This window comes from Scyliorhinus canicula, chromosome 1 (genome assembly GCF_902713615.1).
Source record: "Scyliorhinus canicula chromosome 1, sScyCan1.1, whole genome shotgun sequence".
NCBI classification, from domain to species: domain Eukaryota; kingdom Metazoa; phylum Chordata; class Chondrichthyes; order Carcharhiniformes; family Scyliorhinidae; genus Scyliorhinus; species Scyliorhinus canicula.
The window spans coordinates 144,570,668-144,594,915 of NC_052146.1; the positions used below are offsets into that span (position 1 = coordinate 144,570,668).

General features: G+C 48.1%; 1 protein-coding gene and 1 long non-coding RNA gene across 2 annotated transcripts in view; one reads left to right on the forward strand and one right to left on the reverse strand.

Annotated features, from left to right (window-relative positions):
• The window catches only part of LOC119968254, a 67,401-nt gene extending 62,126 nt beyond the window's left edge, over positions 1-5,275 (forward strand). Inside the window, exon 3 of the long non-coding RNA XR_005461140.1 lies at positions 5,055-5,275. This is a non-coding gene — a long non-coding RNA (uncharacterized LOC119968254). The remainder of the gene's footprint in view (positions 1-5,054) is intronic.
• csmd2 (CUB and Sushi multiple domains 2) overlaps positions 1-24,248 on the reverse strand; it is a 2,254,685-nt gene that overhangs the window by 1,962,081 nt on the left and 268,356 nt on the right. The gene's annotated exons all lie outside the window — the stretch shown is intronic.

Below are 24,248 nucleotides of genomic sequence, written 5' to 3' on the forward strand. Positions count from 1 at the left end.
TCTATCTGCCCAAGATACAGTCTGAGGAGACCTCCTTCACTGATGGGATCAGGTTAGCATGTTTCAAATTAGCCCTTCAGGAATGTAAATCAGCAATGAGAAAGACAACAGTGCCTGACTGGCCTTTGTATAGAATAAAAGTAACTCTGAAAGTTTGGCAGTTAGGAACCGCAAGATAAGATTCAAGTTTTCAGACTATTGGCATCCTGTTATAAGCTTGTAGTGAAAGAATTAGCAAATCAGAACAGTTGAGTTCTAATGAAAAGTCATCAACATGAAACATTAACTCTGTTTCCTGGTCATGCATGTTTCTGAGTGGGTACAGGATACCCTGAAACTGGAGGGCAAACATTAGTCCACATTCGTACAAATGGCATTGGCAGGAAGAGCAGCAAGGTCCTGCAAAGACATTACAGGCAATTAGATAGTAAATTAAAATGCAGGACCTCTAGGGTAGTTATTTCAGGATTAATCCTCATGCCATGCGCTAGTGAGACTAGGAACAGAGAAATACCACAGTTGAATAAGTGACTAAAGAGCTGGTGTGGGGGAGTTGGAGGGGGGGGGGGGGGGGGGGGGCGCTTCAGATATATAGATCATTGGGATGCCTTCCAGGCAAGGTGGGACCTCTAAAAACAGGAAGGGTTGCACCTAAACTGGAGGAGCACAAATATACAGGCTGGGAGGTTTGCTAATGTGGTTTGGGAGGGTTTAAACCAGTATGGCAGGGGGATGGGAACCAGAGCAGCAGGCCAACAAGAGTAGAGACTGGAGAAGAAACTAAGACAACTATCGCCAAAAGGGGAAGAGCAGGCAAAAGGAAGTCACTGATGTCAGTGGGTCTGGAGGTCCAAGGTGCACTTGCTTCAACAGAAGAAGTATAACAGTTAGGACATATGAATTTAGAGTTTGGATTAATGTAGGGAATTATAACACTGTTGCTCTTACGGATGAGTAAAGGAGGGACTGGACTTCCGGGATATCAATGTTTTAGACGAGACAGATGGGTTAGCAGAAGGGTGGGGGAATTGCATTACTGGTTAGGGGGCATAACACAGCTGTGATGAGGGAGGATATCTTGGGAGGGATCCTGCACTGAGGCATTATGGGTAGAGTTCACGAATAGGAAGGGTGCAATCACAATGTTGGGTTATACTATAAGCCTCCCAGCAGCCAGCAGGATACAGAGGGACAGATGTGTGGTCAGATTCCAGAAAGATGTGAAAATGACAGGGTTGTTGGGGTGGGTGATTTCAATATTCCCCCATATTGACTGGGACTCCCGAGCCAGAGGTTCGGATGGAGAACAAATTGTTTGGTGTGTCCAAGAGGGTTTTTTTGAAACAGCATGTTGATAACCAACCAGGGAGGGGGCCTTACTGTACCTAGTATTGTCGAATGAGCCCGTCCAGGTGATCAAAGTTTCAGTAGGGGAACATTTTGGGAGCAGTAATTCCGTAAGTTTTCGAATACTCATAGATAAGAACAAGAGTAACGACAACAAAATTTGGCAAGAGCTGGAGAATGTGGATTGGGAGCGGCTGTTTGAGGGTAAATCTACATTTGATATGCGGGAGTCTTTTAGAGACCAGTTGATTAGAGGACAGGCATGTCACTGCGAAAATGAAGGACAGAAATGGCAGGATTAGCGAACCATGGATAACAGGGGAAATTGTGAGAGTAGTCCCAAAGAAAAAAATGAAGCATACATAAGTTCTAGGCAACCATAAACAAACAAAGTTTTTGAAGAATATAGGGAAAGTAAGAACAAACTCAACCACGGAGTTAGGAGGGCTAACAGAGACCATCAAATGTCATTGGCAAGCAGGGTCAAGGAAAATCCCAAGGCCTTTTATACATATATAGGGAGCAAGAGGGTAGCTAGAGAAAGAGTAGGCCCACTCGTGGACAAAGGAGGGAAGTTATGCATGGAGTCACAGGAAGCGGGTGAGATCCTTCATGAGTGCTTTGCATCGGTATTCACCAAGGAGAGGGACATGACGGGATGGGTGTGTGAATACTCTTGGAAATGTCAGCATAATGAAGGAAAAAGTGTTGGATATCTTAAAACGGATTAAGGTAGACAAGGGCCAGATGGGATATATCCCAGGTTACTGTGGGAGGCATGAGAGGAAATAGCTGGGGCATTAACAGATATATTTGCACCATCTTTGACCACAGGTAAGGTTCCAGAGGACTGGAGAATAGCCAACCTTGTCCCTTTGTTTAAGAAGGGAAGCAGGGATAAACCAGGTAATTATAGGCTGGTGAGCCTGATGTCACTGGTGGGGAAGCTGGTGGAGAAGATACTGAGGAACAGGATTTATTCACATTTGGAAGCTAATGGACTTGTTGGTGCTGGGCAACATGGTTTTGTACGGGGAAAGTACTGTCTTACCAACTTGATCGAGTTTTTTGGGTAGGTGACAAAACTAATTGATGTGGAAAAGGCTGTGGATGTCATCTACACCGACTTTAGTAATAATAATAATTAACAATTATAATAATAATCTTTATTGTCACAAGTAGGCTTACATTGCAATGAAGTTATTGTGAAAATCCCCTAGCCGCCACATTCCGGCGCCTGTTCAGGTACACAGAGGGAGAATTCAGAATGTCCAATTTACCTAACAGCACGTCTTTCGGGACTTGTGGGAGGAAACTGGAGTACCCGGAGGAAACCCACGCAGACACGGGGAGAACGTGCAGACTCCGCACAGACAGTGACCCAGCCGGGAGTCGAACCTGGGACCCTAAAGCGGTGAAGCCATAGTGCTAACCACTATACTACCGTGCTGCCCTTTGTCATTTCACAAGGTCCCTCATGCCAGGCTGGTGCAAAAGGTAAATTTGCATGGGATTTGGGGTGTGCTAGCTACTTGGATAAAGATCTGCAGAGAGTAACAGTGGAAGGGAGTTTTTCAGAATGGAGATCTGTAACTGCAGTGTTCCACAGGGATCAAGCAATGCTGGAACCAATGTTGTTTGTAATATCCATAAATAACCTGGAGGAAAATGTAGATGGTCTGATCAGCATGTTTGCAGATGATACTAAGGTGGAGTTGCAGATAGTGAAGGAGACTGTCAGCGAATACAACAGAATATAGATAGATTGGAGAGTTGGGCAGAGAAATGGCAGAAGATGTTCAATCACGACAAATGCAAGGTGATGCATTTTGGAAGATCACATTCAGGTGTGGGTTATACAGCAAATGGCAGATTGGAGCATTGACATATAGAGGGATCTGGACGTTCAGGTCCATAGTTTAATGAAAGTGGCAATGCAGGTAGATAAGGTGGTCAAGAAGGCATATGGCATGCTTGCCTTCATTGGCTGGGGCATTGAGTATAAGAGTTGGCAGGTAATAGCACAGTTGCATGGAACATTGGTTAGGCCACATTTGGAATATTGTGTGCAGTTCTGGTCACCACACCACCAGAAGAATGTAGATGCTTTGGAGAGAGTGCAAAGAAGATTTATCAGGATGTCAGCTATGAGCAGATGTTGAATAAGGTAGGATTGTTTTAATTGGAAAGACGGAGGCTGAGGGGGACATGGTTGAGGTCTACAAAATTACTAAAGGTATAGACAGGATGAATAGTCAGAAGCTTTTTCCCAGGGTGGAAGACTGCATTGCAAAGGGACAAAGGTTCAAGGTGAGGGAGGGAAAATTTAGGGAAGGTGTTCAGGGAAGAGTTTTCATGCAGAGGATGGTGGGTGCCTGGAACGCACTGCAGTGGAGGTGGTGGAGGCACGCACAATAGCAATGTTTAAGTTGTATCTTGATAGACACATGAACGGTCGATGAATGGAGGGATACAGAATGTTTGGGCAATAAGCAGTAGGCCTAAATAAGAAATCTGGTTCAGCGCAGTCTTGGTGTGCCGAAGGGCCTGTTCCGATTCTGTAATGTTCTTTGTTCTTTAATCTACTATCTCCTGATTTGACTAAGAGTCCATTTTTGTCTGGCTGCGGTCTCTGTGAGATACCTTGTAATTTTCTTTGCTTCAAAGGTGGTATATGAATGCAAGCTGATGTTGTTAAGGAACAATACACTGTGGCATATAGGTAGCAATGTATTTTCAGGATGAAATGAGATAAAATCACTTCAACGTCTCCATGATGCAAGAGGACAAACTCTAAAGAGGCATTTCTTATCCTACCCTTTGTCTCAAATCTTTTGAGAATGCACGCAATCATCAGTCCTTTGGTAGGTAAACCTGAGGCACTAAATTCAACAATAAAAATGGCAGCGTGCTCGGCTGACATTTGATTAAATCGAGTAAGTTGTTTTATCCATTGCAAATGGCCCTGCAACTCTGCATTCAAGAGAATTTAAACTCAATATACAAAACATTGAATGAGACTCTCACCATGAAAAGGTATCCTGCGGTAAAGTCAGGACATATTTGGCAGTTGTTTCACATGACTAATTATAAGAGCTGACTGCTTGACCAGATTTCTTTTTTTAAATATAAATTGCTGCTTAATCAAAGGAATTGTAAATTGATATCTTATTCCATTGTAATAATCAGTGCAATATTTGGTATTTCTCACCATCATAAGACCCAAACATTGCATTTTATATCTCAACTTATTAGCATTTCTCAAGATGGACTGTTTTTCCCCTTTTAATATCGGAGATTATCAACATCAATCAGATTAGTTGGTGGGCAGAACAGAACGCTGTAACTATTGACTTGTTTTGATGATTGGACCAAAAGCTACCAAGATCACCTCAGGAATCAGGAGGGCGAGATTCAATATTATTTGAACCATTTGCTGCCGGAGGAGATGGTGGAAGCAGGGACGATAGTGACGTTTAAGGGGCATCTTGACAAATACATGAATAAGATGGGAATAGAGGGATACAGACTCTGGAAGTGTAGAAGATTTTAGTTTTGGCGGGCAGCATGGTTGGCGCAGGCTTGGTGGGTAGAAGGACCTGTTCCTGTGCTGTACTTTTCTTTGTTCTTTGTTCAATCAAACTTGTGCAGTAATAGTATTGCGGTGCAACCATTCCCACTTTCTATGTTTTCTTTAAATGTTACAGATTGTGATAGTATCTCACTGTTGTACCGAGCCAGTAATCGCACTTTTGGATGGTCTCTTGCATGCAAGGATCCTTGAAGAGCGCTAAAGAAAAAGGAAATTATGTTTCAGCGACTGACATCATTAATGGCCTGCCTTTATAGACCAGAATTTACTGACAAAATAATGACAACATTAATAACAGTGAGTGCCATTAATGTGGAAATTCTCCAGCAACTTGTAGAGAGGAAAATATACCCAGTGAATTCTAATCCTCTTGCAATAAAGACCAACTATCCATTCGCGTTTCTAATTGCTTGCAATATCTGCCTGCTAATTTTGTGTTCCTTAACTTTGAGGGCACACTAGTTCCTCTCAAGAGCAAGTTTTAAAGTTTGAAGTATTTTAAGTAATCTGCTTTTCTGTTATTAAACCGAAATGAAAAGCCTCAAGTTCCTCAGATTATACTTCAACCACCATATTATTGCCCACTCCCTAAACCTGCCGATATCACACTGCAACCACTTTCTGTCCTCCTCACAGCTTACATTCCCACCTAGCTTTGTATCTTCAGCTAACCCAAATACATTACTCTCATTCTCTTTTTTTAAGCTATCAATATAGATGTTAAATAGCTGAAACCCCTTGCAACACTCCACCAGTCACAATCTGCCAACATGAATATTCCCAGTTTATTCCTACTCTCCTTTCTGTACCCAACCTAGCCATTTATAATATCTCAAACTCTAAGTGCCCTTAGCTTGTATTAACACTTTGCAAGACACCTGATCAAATGCTTTTTGGAACTCCAGATACACTACATCTACTAGGTTCTATTTATCGTCTCGACTGGTAACATCAGGAGCACCTGACACCGATGTAAATACTGACGTAAAAATGCTGTAATGTCATATGACTGCGACCAGGTGGGAAACACCTGGGTGGGAAACACCAGGTGGGAAACACCAGGTGGGAAACACACAATACTCTCCACTTCGCCGGATGAGTGCAGCTCCAACAGCACTCAAGAAGCTCGACATCATCCAGGAAAAATCAGCCCACATGATAGGTGTGTTATGAACTCTGGATAACACAGGCTGCAACTTGATGCAGCTTTGACCAAAAGATACTCCAGACTTTGAAGTAAGTTCAATGTAATTTATTGAACCATTAGCACAGTTCACTATGAGTTCGACTCTCCTGCTAATCTTGCTCTAATAACTCAGTCTAACTAACCAGTCTGCTCTCAGCCACGTGGCGGGTGTGATGCTTCTGATCTGCCCCTGTCCTACTCTCTAAGTGTCGCCTGTGGAAAGAGACAGAGCATGTGTGCTCTGTCCTTATACATGGGTTGTGTAATGCCCCCTTGTGGTAGTGTCACCTCTGGGTCTCTTGACTGCCCATATTGGTCGTGTCCTATTTTGTGTTCATTAGTTGTATGTCTGCATTTCATGACGTCTCTGGTGCTCCCTCTAGTGTTTACTTAGTCATAGTGTATTTACATTAACCCCTTGTGTATTTACAGTGATTCATATCACCACAATTGGCACCCCATCCAACACTTTCACCATACACTCCCTCCATCACCGATGTATAGTGGAAGCAGTATATACCATCCACAAGATGCACTGCAGCAACTTACCAAGGCTCTTTGAAGAGCAACTTCCCAACACGTGACATCTTGAACCTAGAAAGTCAAAGTCAGTAGGTAGCACAGTGATTAGCACTGTCGCTTCACAGCTCCAGGGTCCCAGGTTTGATTCCCGGCTTGGGTCACTGTCTGTGTGGAGTCAGAACATTCTCTCCGTGTCAGTGTGGGTTTCCTCCGGGTTGGATTGGATTGGATTGGATTTGTTTATTGTCACGTGTACCGAGGTACAGTGAAAAGTATTTTTCTGCGAGCAGCTCAACAGATCATTAAGTACATGGGAAGAAAAGGGAATAAACGAAAATACAAAATAGGGCAACATAAGATATACAATGTAACTACATAAGCACTGGCATCGGATGAAGCATACAGGGTGTAGTGTTAATGAGATCAGTCCATAAGAGGGTCATTTAAGAGTCTGTTGACAGTGGGGAAGAAGCTGTTTTTGACCTGTTTGTGCGTGTTCTCAGACTTCTGTATCTCCTACCCGATGGAAAAAGTTGGAAGAGTGAGTCAGCCGGGTGGGAGGGATCTTTGATTATGCTGCCCGCTTTCCCCAGGCAGTGGGAGGTGTAGATGGAGTCAATGGATGGGAGGCAGGTTTGTGTGATGGACTAGGCGGTGTTCACGACTCCCTGAAGTTCCTTGTGGTCCTGGACCGAGCAGTTGCCATACCAGGCTATGATGCAGCCCGATAGGATGCTTTCTATGGTGCATCTGTAAAAGTTGGTAAGTGTTAATGTGGACATGCCAAATTTCCTTAGTTTCCTGAGGGAGTATAGGTGCTGTTGTGCTTTCGTGGTGGTAGCGTCGACGTGGGTGGACCATGACAGATTTTTGGAGATGTGCACCCCTAGGAATTTGAAACTGCTAACCATCTCCACCTCGGCCCCTTTGATGCTGACAGGGGTGTATACAGTACTTTGCTTCCTGAAGTAAATGACCAGCTCTTTAGTTTTGCTGGCATTGAGGGAGAGATTGCTTGCAGTCGCTACACCATTCCACTAGCTTCTCTATCTCCCTCCTGTATTCTGACTCGTCGTTATTTGAGATCCGGCCCACTATGGTCGTATCGTAAGAAAACTACGGTTTTCTCCCACAGCCCAAAGAGATGCGGGTTAGGTAGATTAGCCATGCTAAAATTGCCCTTAGTTCCAAAAAAGGTTAGGTGGAGTTACTGGGTTAAGGGGTTAGGGTGGAGGTGTGGGCTTCAGTGCGTTGCTCTTTCCAAGGGCCAGTGCAGACTCGATGGGCTGAATGGCCTCCTTCTGCACTGCACATTCTATAATTCTAGGTGCATGGAAACATCACCTTCTGCAAATTCCCCTCTTATTACATGCCATGGGCGGCATAGTCGCACAGTGGCTCGCACTACTGCCTCACAACACTCGGGACCCGGGTTCAATTCTCGTCTTAGGTGACTGTCTGTCTGTGTGGAGTTTGCACTTTCTCCCCATGTATGTGTGGGTTTCCACCGGGTGCTCCGGTTTCCTCCCACAGTTCAAAGATGTGCAGGTTAGGTGAATTGACTGTGCTAAATTTCCCCCTCGTGTCCAAAGGTGTGCAGGTTAGGTGGGGTTATGGGGATAGGACAGAAGGGTGGGGTTAGGTAGGGTGTTCTTTTGGAGGTTGGTGCAGACTCGATGGACTGAATGGCCTCCTTCTGCACTGTCGGGATTCTGTGATACCATCACATATATTGCCGTTCCTTCATTGTTGCTCGGTCAATATCCTAAAAAACGCTCTTCCTAACAGCACCATGGGTACACCTGCACCACCTGGACTGCAGTGGTTCAGGAAAGTGGCCTATCATGACCCTCTGAAGGGCACTTAGGGATGGATAATAAATGCTTGCCTTGTCAGCAACTCCCACATCTGGCAAAATTATTTCCACAAATTAACAGATATGGATTTTATGAATAACAGCCACTGGTAGCAATCTTAGGATAAAAAAAAGTCCATTAGACCCTGAACCCAAGACAAAACAGTTGAAGTCTGTCTGAGAACGAATTAGTTTGGTAAAACTTTTCCGCAAAACAATTTTGACTTTGTCTGATCATATTATTATTTTTTAAATGCATTGCTAAGACTTTCTTAATAATAGATTCCAGCATTTTCCTGATGACGATGTTACAACAAGCCCGTATTACCCTATTTTCTGTCTCCACCCCTTTCTTGAATGTGTTACATTTGCGAATTGAGCCCTTTCGAGAATCCAGGGAATTTTTGATAAGCGTAAGCACTACATTCATTACAAAGTCGAACTAATGGAGCATACTGTGAAATGCCTGGATGCCTTCACCAACAACAGTGAGAAATTAATTGTTGTAGCTCTGTCCTCTTAAAATCAATGGTAATCATGATTTTAATTGGACTGTCACTATTAATATTTTGATTTAAAAATAATGGGCTGGATTCCCCGGTCGCCAACACCAAAATCACTTTCGGCGATCGTCCGGAGAATGAGAGTTCGTGATGTTTCGCCCCCTCCAGAGTGGCGTACTCTCCACACACCGATGGCCTCAGGACATTGCCTGAGGAACGCACCCTCCCCACAATGCTCCTCCCCCAACCGGCCGAGTCCCAATGGTGTGGGTCACTCATGGTCTCACCCATCGGGAACTTGGTGTGGCGGCTGCGGACTCAGTCCAGTGTCGCCACAGTCGGGAGAGGGCCAATCTGCGGGCAGGGGGTGCCTTTATTAGGGGCAGGGGCATTGTTGGGGGATGGTCTGGGCGCGTGAGCCGGCCAAAGAGGAGGCACTATTTCGCGGGCGTGGCCGCTGCAGCCACTGCCGTGCACATGCGCGGCCGCGGACCTGGCAATTCTCTGGGCTGTATCGGCAGTTGGGACCAGGTGCTCTACGCTACCGGCATGCCAGAACCCAGCAAAACGGTGAATCAGTGGCCGATTTACACCATCTTTTTCTGGGGTGAAACACCATAGTTCCCAAGCCGCCATGGGGTCTTAGCCCCAGAATTGGTGAATCCTGCCTAATAACTTTGGTGGTCCCTTGGTAACTCGGGGCCGGTTATTGTTTTGAAATCAATAACCTTTGGCCTGAAACTGTTTGTTCAGCTCCCAGACAGCTTCGCCCCTTGTCACATGCTGATTTTCTTTTATAGGTAGAGTAATTTTACACTGTATCACACGCGGGTGCCAGAAGAGTATCTAAACATATGATGAATGTCCAGCTTCGAAGCAATTCGCTAGGATGATTAGGACCTCTAATTTGGGGGCTGGAATGGATTTCTCTTCAAGAATATGCTTGAATTATGGCAGAGGTAAGCAGGCTGATCCTGCCTGGATGCTTTCGAATGAGAGACTGTTGAGAGAGGCTATTCATTCACATTTCTGGTGCCCAGGATCATCAGCCAGAGCTCAGTTACTGATGAAGCATGTCAGAGTGACAGTGCAAAGAACTCCCACAGCAATGTTATGTTGGTCAAGAGATCAGTGTCGATGCCATTGGTCACTGTGGCTCCGACACCTTTGTCTGTGACAAGCAAACAGATGGAAAATTTCAGGAGTGAGATCATAATGCATTGACTGCTCTGTTTCTGGTCTTGCTGTATTCGCTTACCAGAAAACGTTCAAATTAGCAATGTATGAAAGACTCACTAAATGCTAAATTTATGATGTATGTAATGGATCTCACAGGAAAATCTGGGTCGATAATAATCAAGCACAAGGATGAATTGCTTGGTGGGATGGCTGCCTTGCAATGTTTCCTATCAATCCACCACTTTGTATTTCAATGAAAACATGCACATCCAGAAGTGTTCTTTCAACTTTACTTGAAAGAAATTGTTTTCTCCCCTCATGTGTCAGCATCTTGATTTTTCCTTTATTATTGGCAGGAGCTTAAAATGTCATTGAGCTGATAATATAATACATGCCAACTGCTTTGTCTTGAAGTGATTGGTTTCTCGAGCAGCCCCATTTTAAAAGTTGGTGCCACTTTTAGTTGTATTTAACTTACAAAATGTCAACTGGAGATTTTAATAGAATTGCCAAAGAATTACAGAACAACGTTGAGAAGAAGGCAGGGTTCTCCATTTGAGACACTCAGTGCTGATGCCAGGACTGAATGGCGGGTGTTTAATGGTCCCAATGTGGTGCCATTCCCAAAGCCATTCACGACATACATGGTCCCAATGGCGCGATCCCTAAAGCCATTCAGGATGTACAAATGGGTCAGCACTCGCGCCACGTGGAACTAGTGCAACTCACGCTGACGTTGGATTCACTGGGGTCAAGATTGGCACTGAATAGCCTGACCAAGCTGGAGCTGCATGTAAGCACCCCTCTCCCCACACACTCCCATTCCAGTCAAGAATATGGCAAAGCAAAGAGAGCGGCCTGAGTTTTGCCGTTGCAGAGATAGAGATACCGCTGGAATACGTGGAGGAGAGGTGGGACGCCGTGTTCCCTGGTGTGGGAATGAAGCTGCCACCTGCCGATGTCAACGGGCCTGGGCACAGGTGACAGAGGCCAGAGGCCATGAGCACTGTAGGCCCCACCACGAGGAACAGACAGCAGTGCCAGAAGAAGCTTCATGACCTCCTCAGGGTGGTCCAGGTGAGTCACCATCCAGCAGCACCCCCCCCAAACGCTACCAGGCGACCGAACCGCAGCTGCAGGCAGCCCCCTGCACCCCATCCTGAAGGAGGAGGAAGTGATGGGCCCCATGCCAGTGATACTCGCAGAGGAGGTGCGGCAACACCTCTGAATTCCCACCCATCTGTTCAGTGTGGCACTACGCCACCTGTGACACCTGGATGTCTGCCAGGCCCATCCAGGTCCAATTGCCTCAGAGGACATCTGCCAAAGGGGACCAAGGTCACAGGGTGGGAAACACAGCAGGCCATCTCCATGGCTGATTTACAGCCCAGGGGACCAGCTAAAAGAAGCGTCAGGACTCTAAGGTTAGGAACACCAGTTGAGTTGGCACGGGTGCAACACCTTCGGATAGCATTAGGGGCAAGGGCACAGCTATTGTACATAGCACTGTCACAAATAAACACCTGTTCACCGACATTCCGAACTGCCTTGACCCTCTATCTGAAGGATGTGAGAGATGAGCTGGGTGTAGAGGGCGTACCCGGTAGGGGTGGGGGGAGTGGTTGTGGGAGGCCCACGATGTGGCAAGCAGGTGTTGGAGGAAGACATGGACCAGGGCTCCCAGGGTGTTATAACCTGTGGCCGTCCTCGGAGATGGCAGGGGCCTTAGCCAGAGATGCGGCGTCTTGTGGAAGGGCAAACCGAGCGAGTGACCCATCACCGCTCCCCACCTTCCCTGAAGGTCTGTGGACCCATGTGATGGAATGGCCAGCATGCATGCAGGGATCACCCGGGCAGACAGTGGTATGTGACACTGGGGCAGGAGTCAAGAGTTGTCAGACTATGCGGAGCACCAGAGCCCATCGCGGAGTGGGTCATTATCATCCTCCACCTCATGGAGCAGACCTGCTGATACTGCCATGTGGTGCAGCTGGTGGGGAGGCTTGGAGAGGTGCTGGAGTGGGTCGTAGGGGTGGGGCAGGTCGGTTAAGCTGCTAGAGGCCAGGGCCCCCTAGTCAGCGAACCTGGAGACAAACAGGTTGTCCCGTGCACGGCCTTCCTGACACACACAACGTATGGCCTCCTGGGTCTGCCCGGGGCCCACATCCTCCTTGTTGAACGAGGCATGCCGTTCCTCCATCCCCTCCTCCAGCAAGTCACCCCTCTGCTGCGTGATGTTATAGAGAACGCAACAGGCTACAATGATGCTGGAGACCCTCCAAGGGCCCCTCCCGAGCGGTCCAAGCATCTGAATCTCACCTTCAGTGTGTCGATGCACTGCCCTGGTTACTACATGGGTGTCATTATAGCAGTTGGTCTGGGGCCTCTGGATAGGCATCATCAGCCACAACTGCAGTGGATGACCTCACTCAAGGGAGCGCCTCAAAGATGTTAGGAACCGTGAATTGTGCCAGGACGAAAGTGTTATAAAACGCTGCCTGGATAGGGGTGCATTATGTGCATCCAATGGTTACACACTAGCTGCACATCAAGGGAGTAGAATCCCTTCCCATTGCTGAAGGACACCCCAACATGTGATGGTCCTCGTGGAGGGATATGCGCCAGTTGATCGCCCCTGGACCTGGGGCATGCCAGCAATTGCAGCGATTCCGGTACCCAGGCAACTTGGTGGGCTCAGTCCATGTTGAAGGTAATATACTTGCATGCTAAAGGTTTTTTTATTTTACAAAAAAAAAGTCGGTAACACGGTGCCTCCATTATGGAGCATCTCTCTCTCTCTCGCTTACCTAATTATGCTTCAGTGATGAGGGTCTCCATTTGGTCCTCCAGCTTCTAGAGCTCTCACGTTGTCCTTAATTGAATGGTGAGCATGCCCTTCAGCCATTAATTGACCAATTGAGAGAAAAACAGCCAGGTGGTTGCTGCCCACACAGTGCGATCGTCTGACAGCCATTTGATACTCCAGGCCGGGTGCCAAAGCCTGGGGATAAAAGCTTGCCCTCGACCAGCATTGAGTGAGGATAACTGAAGCTTGGTTAAAGAATATTCTTCCCCTCAATTGCCGAATTGGCCGTTGAAACTCATGCAGGAGCACTGACTAGATCAATTGGACAACATCACTCAGTTCAGAGTAAATCAAATTTAACAACAAATGACCCTCTGGGGAGGAACAGATTGAAGTTCTGACAGGAAAATAAAAACGACTCTACCTGTAAACGATAAATTTGCATGTATAAACACTGATCAGTTTAGAGTACATCATTAATAGCATCAGTCAGATCTAATGGAACATCAAACAACTGTCTCAACAGGACAAAGGCTTTGACAGATAAGCAATTGTGTTCGTCAAGTAGGAAAATCACACTAAACTAACCCACTTGAAATTATGAAAATATATTGAATAGGTTGGGTTAAAAATGTAACCTTCAAGGGGAGCACGGTGGGTTAGCCCTGTTGCCTCACGGCACCGAGGTCCCAGGTTCGATCCCGGCTTTGGGTCACTGTCTGTGTGGAGTTTGCACAATCTCCCCATGTTTGCGTGGGTTTCGCCCCCACAACCCAAAGATGTGCAGGGTAGGTGAATTGGCCACGCTAAATTGCCCCTTAATTGGAAAAATAAATTGGATACTCCAAATTAAAAAATAAATGTAACCTTCAGATCCCTAACAATCTGCTTCGCTCTGAGGAATTGGATAAATGGAATCAGTGCAACAATGTAGAATCACTACTGTGCAGAAAGAGGCCATTCGGTCCAGCAAGTCTGCATCAGTCCTTGGAAAGAGTACCCAGCCTGGGCCCAAGCCCTGACCCAACCCTATCCCCATAATTCCACCTAACCGTTTGGACGCGAAGAAGCAATTTAACATGGCCAATCCACCTAATCTGCACATCTTTGGACTGTGGGAGGAAACTACGTAGACACAGGTATGATGTGCAAATGGGCGAAGCCGGCCCATTCCTGGCTCACAAAACAGTGGCCATTGTCTGACATGGCTGTCAGCGGAATGCCATGGCGGGCAAACATCTCCTTACACGCCCTGATCACAGCCGAGGATGTGATATCATGCAGCCTTATGACCTCTGGGTAACTGGAGAAGTAGTCGATGATGATGACGTAGTCCCTGCCCAATGCGTGGAACAAGTTGATGCCCACTTGGTCCAAGGTGATGTGACGAGCTCATGGGGCATCAGGGTCCCCCGTGGTTGGGCCGGCTGAAAACACTGGCAGTTAGAGCAGTTGAGCACCACATTGGCGATGCCATCATTAATGCCCGGCCAGTAGACGGCTTCTCTGGCCCTTCGGCGGCATTTCTCGATTCCTAAATGGCCTTCATGGAGTTGCTCCAACACTAGCTGGCGCGTGCTTTGTGGAATGACGATGCGATCCAATTTCAGGAGCACCCCGTCGACAACCGGCAGGTCATCACGGATGTTGTAAAATTGCGGGCATTGGCCCTTGAGCCACCCGTCTGACATTAGACGCTACACCCGCTACAGAAGTGGATCAACCACAGTCTCGCGACGAATTTGCATCAGTCGTACATCTGGCAAATGGGAGGCTGCAAGCTGAACTTGAGCATCTATTTGGCAGACAAAGCCGTCGTGATCACACGGAGTTGTGATCGACCTTGAGAGGGCATCGGCAATGGCAAGGTCCTTGGCAGGGGTATAGACCAGTTGAAAGTCATACCTGCGCAGCTTGATTAGGATGCGCTGGAGGCGAGGCGTCATGTCATTCAAGTCCTTTTTGATAATATTTACAAGCGGGCGGCGGTCGGTTTCAACCATGAACTGTGGAAGTCCATAGACGTAGTCGTGGAACTTCACGACTCCAGTGAGAAGGCCGACACACTCTTAATTTGCGCATAGTGCTGCTCTGTGGGGGTCATCGCCCGTGACGCATACTCAACGGGGCCCATGACGAGGCCTCGTCTCGTTGCAGGAGCACGGCACCAATCCCTGACTGACTTACATCAGTAGGGGTTTTGGTCTCTTTGGTCGGGTCGAAGAAGGCCAACACTGGGACCGTGGAAAGTTTGGCCTTCAGCTCCTGTCATTCACGCTCCTGAGCAGGGAGCCATCGGAAATCTGTGGTTTTGCGAATCAGGTCTCTGACGGCCGTGGTGTGTGAGGCGAGATTCGGGATGAACTTCCCGAGGAAATTCACCATACCCAGGAACCGGAGGACCGCTTTCTTGTCCTCGGGCGTCTTCATGGACGTGATTGCTGCAATCTTGTCCTCGTCCAGACGCACCCCCTGGTGGGAGATGTGATCCCCCAGAAACTTGATACTCGACTGGCCGAAGGAGCATTTGGCCCTATTGAGGCGGAGGCCGTGTTCGTGGATGCGCCTGAAAACATGCTGAAGGCGGGCAATGTGTTCCTGCGGGGTGGTTGACCAGATAATAATGTCGTCAACATATATACCCGGACGCCGTCGAACCCCTCCATCATCTGCTCCATGATCCGATGGAAAACTTTGGACGCAGAAATGATGCCGAGTGGCATCCGGTTGTAGCAGAACCTGCCAAAGGGTGTGTTGAACGTACACAGCTTCCTGCTTGACTCATCTAGTTGGATCTGCCAGAAACCCTTCGAGGCATCCAGTTTAAAGAAGTGTTTGACGTTGGCCATCTCTGATGTGAGCTCCTCACTTTTCGGAATCGGGTAGTGCACCCGCATGATATTCTGATTCAGATCTTTAGGATCAATACAGATCTGCAGCTCGCCGGACCGTTTCTTGACACAGACCATGGAGCTTACCCAGTCTGTGGGTTCCGTGACCCTAGAGATGACTCCTTGGTCCTGGAGGACCTGGAGCTGTTGCTTGTGACGGTCCTTAAGGGGCGCTGGGTTTCTGCGAGGTGCGTGAACGACAGGCATGGCGTTGGGCTTGAGTAAGATTTTGTACATGTACGGGAGCGTGCCCATGCCTTCGAAGACATCATGGTATTGCTGGATGATGGAGTCGAGATGTGCCCTGAAGTCTGTGTCAGAGGATGCAGATACATCGCTTGAAGAGAGAGAGTGTACTCTCTGCACTAAGTGGAGCAGCTTGCATGCCTGCGCACCCAGCAAGGAAGCTTTTGAGGCAGCAACAATCTCAAACGGGAGAATGGCTGTGTGAGCACGATGTGTCACCTCAAGGCGGCAGGAGCCCCTGGCGGTGCTGGCATTGCCATTGTAGTCCAGCAATTTACACGCAGATGGCAGGACAGCAGGCTGTACGCAGAGCTTGCGAAAATCAGACGACGCAATGAGATTGGCAGAAGCGCCAGTGTCCAGGCGGAATCTGATAGGGGACCGGTTGACCATAAGGGTGGCACACCACTCATCCACCTGGCTGACGCTGTGGACGTGGACAGGTTCAGTGCCACGCTTGGGGGACATCCTGTTCATGGTAACGACGCTGATTTGGAACGGGACCTGTGGGTCATCGCAGGCACAGTCGAGGGCAAGGTCTGGAGTAGGTTCATTAATGGCAGGCTGGATAGCCCTGACGTCTCTGTGGGACTGGGTGGACCTCCTAAAAACAGCAGGCAGGGAAGATCTGCACATTGCAGTGAAGTGGCCTCGTTTGCCACACTGCAGGCAGCGTCGGGACTTCGCGGGGCATTGCCGCTTTAAGTGGGCGGAGCCGCAGTTGCCGCACGCCGGAGCGTCGGGACGTTCGTCGCCCCACCGAGCATGCACGGGGTGATCCAGTGTGGCGTGCATCTGCGCGATGCAGTCCGTGAAGTCAGCACGCTCGCTGCGTTTAAGCGCGGGACTCTGCGAAAAGCACACAAAATGGCCGCCATCGTTCAGATCCAGAGCCTGAAAAGATTTAATCATATGGACCCGTTCTGCCTCGTAAGAGGCTTGCCGTGCCGTTTCAGCAGCCTGGATGCAGGGGTAGCACGTGGAGGCATGTTCATGAAGTACACAGGTCTCAATGACCGTAGAGAGAGTGAGCTGCTTTACCTTTAGTAGCTGCTGGCGCAGGGGCTCAGAATGAACACCAAAAACAATCTGCTCACGGAGCATGGAGTCAGAGGTGGACCCGTAGTTGCAGGACTGCGCAAAGACGTGGAGGTGGGTAATAAAGGACTGGAAAGGCTCGTCCTTACCCTGATTTCGCTGCTGAAACATGTATCTCTCGAAGCTCTCGTTGACCTCGACCGCACAGTGGCTGTCGAACTTTAGAATTACGGTCTTGAACTTCAATTTGTCCTCCCCTCAGCGAAGATGAACGCGTTGAAAATGTGCAGAGCGTGGTCTCCGGCTGTGAAGAGGAAGAGAGCAATCTTCCGTGCGTCCGAGGCAGCTTCCAGGTCCCTGGCCTCGAGGTACAGCTGGAAGCGCTGTTTGAAAAGTTTCCAGTTCGAGCCCAGATTCCCGGCAATGCGGAGAGGCGGCGGCGGGCGAACGGAGTCCATTCTGCAGGATGGCGCGAGACTTGTGGAATGCAGATCACTGAAAGGTAGGTCTCAGAAGTGCTCGCATCCCTCAACTTCTGGTACCATAAAGTGTTGGCTCGTGTAGACTTGAGAGATGAACAGACACTTCCAACACTGATGAAGGTTCAACTCAATTTTATTAACTAACTTCTAACTAACTAACACACGATGACTGTGGGTCTAAATGATGCTAATTTAAACTAGAGACCTAAGCCTTGTCCGAACAAGTTGATTCTCTCAGCACGTGGTGTGAGTCTGTGCTGGGCTGGATGAGTTCTTGTTACACTCAGAGGCAGCACCCAGAATGAGCGGGAACCGTGGTGCCCTCTGCCTTTATAGTGTGTGTATTCTAACTGGTGATTGGCTGCGGTGTTTGTACATGTTGATTGGTCCCTATGTGTGTCCATCAGTGTGTGTCTGCACCATGATATACTGGTGTATATTATGACACTTACTACCACATGGTGTATTTTCTAGTTGTTGCTCATGGGCTCTGACTATCCCAGAGGCTGGATCCCAAGAGAGCGGGAAAACCAGTGCCCTCTGGCTTTATAGTGGTCGTGCCCTGTCTGGTGATTGGCTGCTGTGTTCTGTGTGTTTATTGGTCATCCTGTGTGTCAATCACTGCCTGTCTGTGCACCATCATATACTTGTGTGTATATTATGACAGGGTAGACAGTGCAATCACCACAGAGACAGTTACCCGAGGCCGGGTTGAACGAGGGTCCCTGGTGCTGTGAGGCAGCAGTGCTAACTATTGTGCCACCATGTTGCCCCAGTGCCATTAAAGTTTTCTTCAGCCCCACTCAGCTTAAAAGGATTAAACAAAAGCCATGATTTCCTTTCTCTGATGGATTCTGACACAAAGACCAAGATCAGGATTTGTTGTGATTGCCCAGATTCAGGTAATCTGTCAAATTTCTAATAATGTGCAATTCAGCAAAGTCTGACACCCATAGCAGCCTTAGTTGGCCAAGGGCAATATTCTCAATTATTGGCCTAAAATCATCTAAAATAAAAAGCTTTTCAAATGTCAATTTTCAAGTTAAATTTTCAGCACCAACAACTTTGGAGTCATATTGGTGCTATCCAATTTATTTGAAAGCAAAGCACCCAGTCAATAATTGCAGTAAATTAACACAAAAGCATAATTAAGTGAAATATTCAAATTGGTTGTTTTATATTCAGAAAAGAAGCTCCAAATCCTTAGGCAGCAATTTCAGAATAGTTGCAAACTTTACATACCACCATACAGCTGCCTCAATTTGTTCAAACCATTTGACACGGTGATACAGTGATTAACACTACTGCTTCACTGCATCAGGGACCCGGGTTCAATTCTAGCCTTGGGTTACTGTGTGGAGTTTTCACTTTCTTCCCGTGCCTGCGACTGCTCTGGTCAGGGATGGGGTGGGTCGTGGGCTGAGGTAGGGTGCTCTTTGAGAGGGCCGGTGGACATCCGATGGGCCAAATGGCCTCCTTCTGCATTGTAGTATTTTTATCATCCAACGCAGCACGTATTGTAGGGCTGCGAAGAAATTTCTGTACGGCTGGACATTTTCATATTGACTCATATTCACATGGTTGTTCTCAGGGTTTAATAACAGTTGCCAGTCAGGACCCCGATATAGAAACTGCCATATTTTCCTCTGATCGTAATGGAATTAAAAACTGAGCACTTTGTACAATGATCACTCAACTGCATCATCGATTTTATGCTCCAGTGATAAGTTGAAAATTATCCCCACTTTGTTTTGTTTTTGCCATTATTTTGTCCTGTTTCTTTTCATATCCCTCAATTAGGTCTGGGAGCCATCCAAGTATGGTTAAAAGAGACTTTTATTCACCAGGGAAATATTTGTACAAACATTGCACATTGTGAATTTATGGGCTGTTTAGAAAATGTGTGTGTGTGGTAATCATTGTTTTCACTGCTTGGTCAATTAACGAGCAGAGCCAATCACCTTGCACTATACAAAAAGCCCAATTTTCATATGTATTGATTTCCGGGATTTCCTCAGCAAACCAGAAGTCATAGTTTATGGAGTGTGCAAATTTGAATTTACCTGACTTCTCATACAAGACATGTATTTCCATTTATAGAGTGCCTTTCATAACCGCCAGCTATCCTAAAGATCTTTATGTCAATGAAGTACTTACAACAATGTGGGGGCAGGTTTATTCAGTTGGCTGGACAGCTGGTTCATGATGAAGTGCAAGGCCAACAGCGTGGGCTCAATTCCCGTACCAGCTGAGGTCCTTCATGAAGGCCACACTTTTTAAACCTGCCCTCACCTGAGGTGTGGTGATCCTCAATTTAAATCACCACCAGTCAGCTCTCCCCCTCATAGGGGAAAGCAGCCTATGTTCATCGAAGACTATGGCGACTTTACAATGAAGTACTTATGAAGCGCAGTCACGGTTATACTGTAGAACGCATGAGTCAGTTTTCACACAGCAAGGTCTCACAAAGAGATGAGTCTACTGATCAGACTATCTGTTTTCATGATTTTAGATGAAGGATAAATATTAGCCATGCAGGACATCATTCTGTACTTTCCTGCTCTTCTTCAAAATGTGCCGTGGGATCTTTGACATCCAGCTGAGGGGATAGATATGCAGCGCGATGCTCCGTTGCACTGGCAGTGCACCCACGCCCACGGGATTCCTAGCGGTGTGGAGTAGCCGCAATGGGCAATCCCATTGGCAGGTGGCAGGAATGGTGAATCCTGCTGCCGGTGAGGGCGTACCACACAAAAAAACAGGCCTAGCGGACCGGAGAAACCCGCTTATAATCTCAGGTTACAAACCACTCTAAATACGGCCTCTCAGAGTTCAATAAATGTAGACGCCATGGGTGCGATCAATTGGAAAAGTTTCTAATTGTCTTTAGTGGTTGGTTTTGCTGGGAGTTTCCCACCGGCGAGTTCCTTACTGCTATCTAACCACAAGTCACTGTTTTGGGTCTTGGGGAGTTTCTCCCAGTCAAGCCCATACTTAGAATTATTTTCATCACTGGGGAGCTGAAATTGCTGCCACACCAGCTCCTCAGAGATCGGGCCACCATTTTGAAAGGGTGCCCCGGTTTCTAAGAGGGCATTTGTGTCCCCCATTCCCCCACCCATCCACTCATGGACAATGTCACCCTCACAACCCCCCACCCCAAATGATGACACCCCACTATGGAGTCACTGAGAGACCCCCTTTTCTGACATTCCCATGCCCCCTTTCTTTCTGGCCCCCCCTTCCAGCTCCCCAACCCTTTGCACCCCCAACCTTCTGGAGGCTCCTTCATACCCACCATGCAGCACCCCAATTTTCATACCCCCCCAACCCTCCTTTCATGGGCATGGCTCCTCCAGGACCTGGCCCTTAGCATTGGCACCCAAATACCCTGGCACTGCCACTCTAGAAGTGCTATTCCTGGCATTGCATTGCCAACTGGGCACCTTGGCAGTGCCAGGGTGACTGTGCCAAGGTGCCCCCGTTCCAGGGTGGGGAGCCAGGGGCCATCCTGTCCTATCCCTGACCACCCAAGGGCCTTTGATTGCCCGGGAAACCCCTGCGTTTGTGTGGACCAGTACTGAACGGTGCCCAGATAGGGCCTCCCTGGGGAGTCTGTTAGACGCTGGTAGCCCAGTAGATCCCCGGTGAGCACACCCAAGTGGGTTTAAAACCGACTTAGGCATACGAGGCTTGGTCACAGTCATTGTGAATGGGATTCTGATCGCAGCACCTCGCAAGGTCTCGATAGGTTTCATAAGGCGTACAAACTGCCAGGAAGCCCATGGGAAGCTCCTCTCGACATCTACTGGCCTCGTCGTGCCCGATAGATTGCTTTGTAAAATGTCTCCTTTATTCTCTGAAAACACTTTTCCGGACTATTCTACATAAGCATTATTTAAATGCTAGTTTCATGGGTAGAGGTACAAACTTCATTGCAAAATAAATACAAATAGCAATAACTGTAAGTGTAACAGGCAGTGATTTAATATATCAGGTTTAGCTACAGATTTAATAATAAATGATCCCCTGGGTTAGTAGCTTTCCTTTTTAATAGAACAGGCAAGAAAAAAAAAAAATCAGACAAATTTATCATTCATTGTTATTCTTGTCAGTCACATTACTCACTGTTTGAGATTGAAATACTTGGGCAATTGATGTACCTTTGGCTAATTTAATACAGTATTCACATTTAAGTAACTCGAAAGTAGTGGTCAGTTCCCTCTGGAGATGGATAACATGCCACATAGTCTCGTGAATATTAAAATAAATTTCAAGACGTGTTTAACATTTCGCTAATGATATGTATGAACTTAGAAAGAAAACCTTATTAAACATTGGGGGCAGCACGGTAGCATTGTGGATAGCATAATTGCTTCACAGCTCCAGGGTCCCAGGTTCGATTCTGGCTTGGGGCACTGTCTGTGCGGAGTCTGCACATCCTCCCCGTGTGTGTGTGGGTTTCCACCGGGTGCTCCGGTTTCCTCCCACAGTCCAAAGATGTGCAGGTTAGGTGGATTGGCCATGATAAATTGCCCTTAGTGTCCACAATTGCCTTCAGTGTTGGGTGGGGTTACTAGGTTATGGGGATAGGGTGGAGGTGTTGATCTTGGGTAGAGTGCTCTTTCCAAGAGCCGGTGCAGACTCGATGGGCCGAATGGCCTCCTTCAGCACTGTAAATTCTATGATCTATGATTAAATATTTGGTGGACTCTTTCCAAAGAAATCAGGGTCTGACTGAAAACCAGTGTGTTCCTCCCAGAAACACAGCCATGTTTTCAGACCAGACTCTCTGGCACTCAGTGCACAGAAAATCTGGGGCATGGTTTGTGATGTACCATCAATTGAACGCGAGACGAGTTGCTGAACAAAAGTATGGCTTTAATATACTAGATGTTAAGCCCTGTGGTCGATTACAGTAGAAGGACGACCGCCGGGAGTACTGGGTATTTATACCCTGCCCTGGAGGCGGGGTTAACTCAGCATCTCGACCAATCGGGGAGCCGTCACATGACTGGTCTCAACCAACCGGTCGAGAGGCACATGACTGACCAGAACCAATGGTAAGTCGGTTTTCTGCACCAATGGCAGGCGGCTATGCTAATCATACCACCACATTCACCCCTTGCGGAGAAAGAAGCCAGTGGGGGGGGGGGGGGGTGGTTTCAACGAGAACGGGGGGGGGGGGGGGAAAGAGAACTGGTGGTATGAGTAGTAAGGAGAAAAAAAATGTATTCTTGGCTTCCCACTGGCCCAGACATTTAGCAACAGTACATAGTGTCCATACAAGGTCCATGGTGGTGTTGAAGTTAAATGGACTCGATCAGCCTTTTTGTTGCCCGTGACGTCCTGACAGACCGCCGCAGGGGAGTTGGTGACGTTGGTTCAGCCGATGGTGGTGGTTCAGCTGATGTCCTGGACTCCAGGAGCGGTGGTCCTTGAACTGTCTCCGTACCCCGGGCTGGTGGTGGAGACGCCATGGATGGGGAAGGGGTGGCCTGGGTGGGGCGCTGGGGGAAAAGGGGCAGGGGGGGGTCTGTGGTGAAGGGAGGGAAGGCTGCATGCCGGCGGGTGCCAGGTCCCGGAGGGAGACCGTGTCCTGCCGACCGTCGGGGTACTCCACGTCCGCATACTGCGGGTTAGCGTGGAGTAACTGGACTTTTTCCACCAACGGGTCGGACTTGTGCACCCGCACATGCTTCCAGAGCAAGATGGGTCTGGGGGCGGCCAGCCACGTCGGGAGAGGGGATCCGGTGGACGACTTCCTGGGGAAAACCAGAAGACGTTCATGAGGTGTTTGATTAGTTGTTGTACAGAGGAGGGAGCAGATGGAATGTAGGGCATCGGGGATAACCTCTTGCCATCGGGAAATAGGGAGATCTCTGGACCGGAGGGCCAGTAGGATGGTCTTCCAGATGGTATCATTCTCCCGCTCGACCTGTCCATTAACCCGGGTGTTATAGCTGGTCGTCCTGCTAGAGGCAATGCCCCTGCTGAGCAGGAATTGACGCAGCTCGTCGCTCATAAGGGAGGACCCCCGATCACTATGTATGTACGCGGGGTAGCCGGACAGGGAGAAGATGGAGAGGAGGGCCTTAATGACGGTCGATATGGTCATGACGGGGCAGGGAATGGCGAAGGGGAAGCGGGAGTATTCATCGATCACCGTTAGGAAGTAAATGTTGCGGTTGCTAGAGGGAAGGGGCTCCTTGAAGTCTATGCTGAGACGTTCAAAGGAGCGGGATGCTTTGATCAGATGTGCGCACTCGAGGCGGTAGAAGTGCGGTTTGCACTCTGCGCAGATGTGGCAGTCACGGGTTACTGTCCTGACTTCCTCGATGGAGTAGGGCAGGTTGCGGGTCTTTATGAAATGATAGAAACGGGTTACCCCTGGATGGCAGAGGTCCGCGTGGAGGAAGCGGAGGCGGTCTATCTGCGCGCTGGCGCAGGTACCGCGGGACAGGGCACAGGAGCTCATTGAGCTTCCCAGGACGATACAAGATATCGTAGTTGTACGTGGACAACTCGATCCGCCACCGCAAGATCTTGTCGTTCCTAATCTTGCCCCTCTGTGCATTATCGAACATGAAGGCAGTTCAGA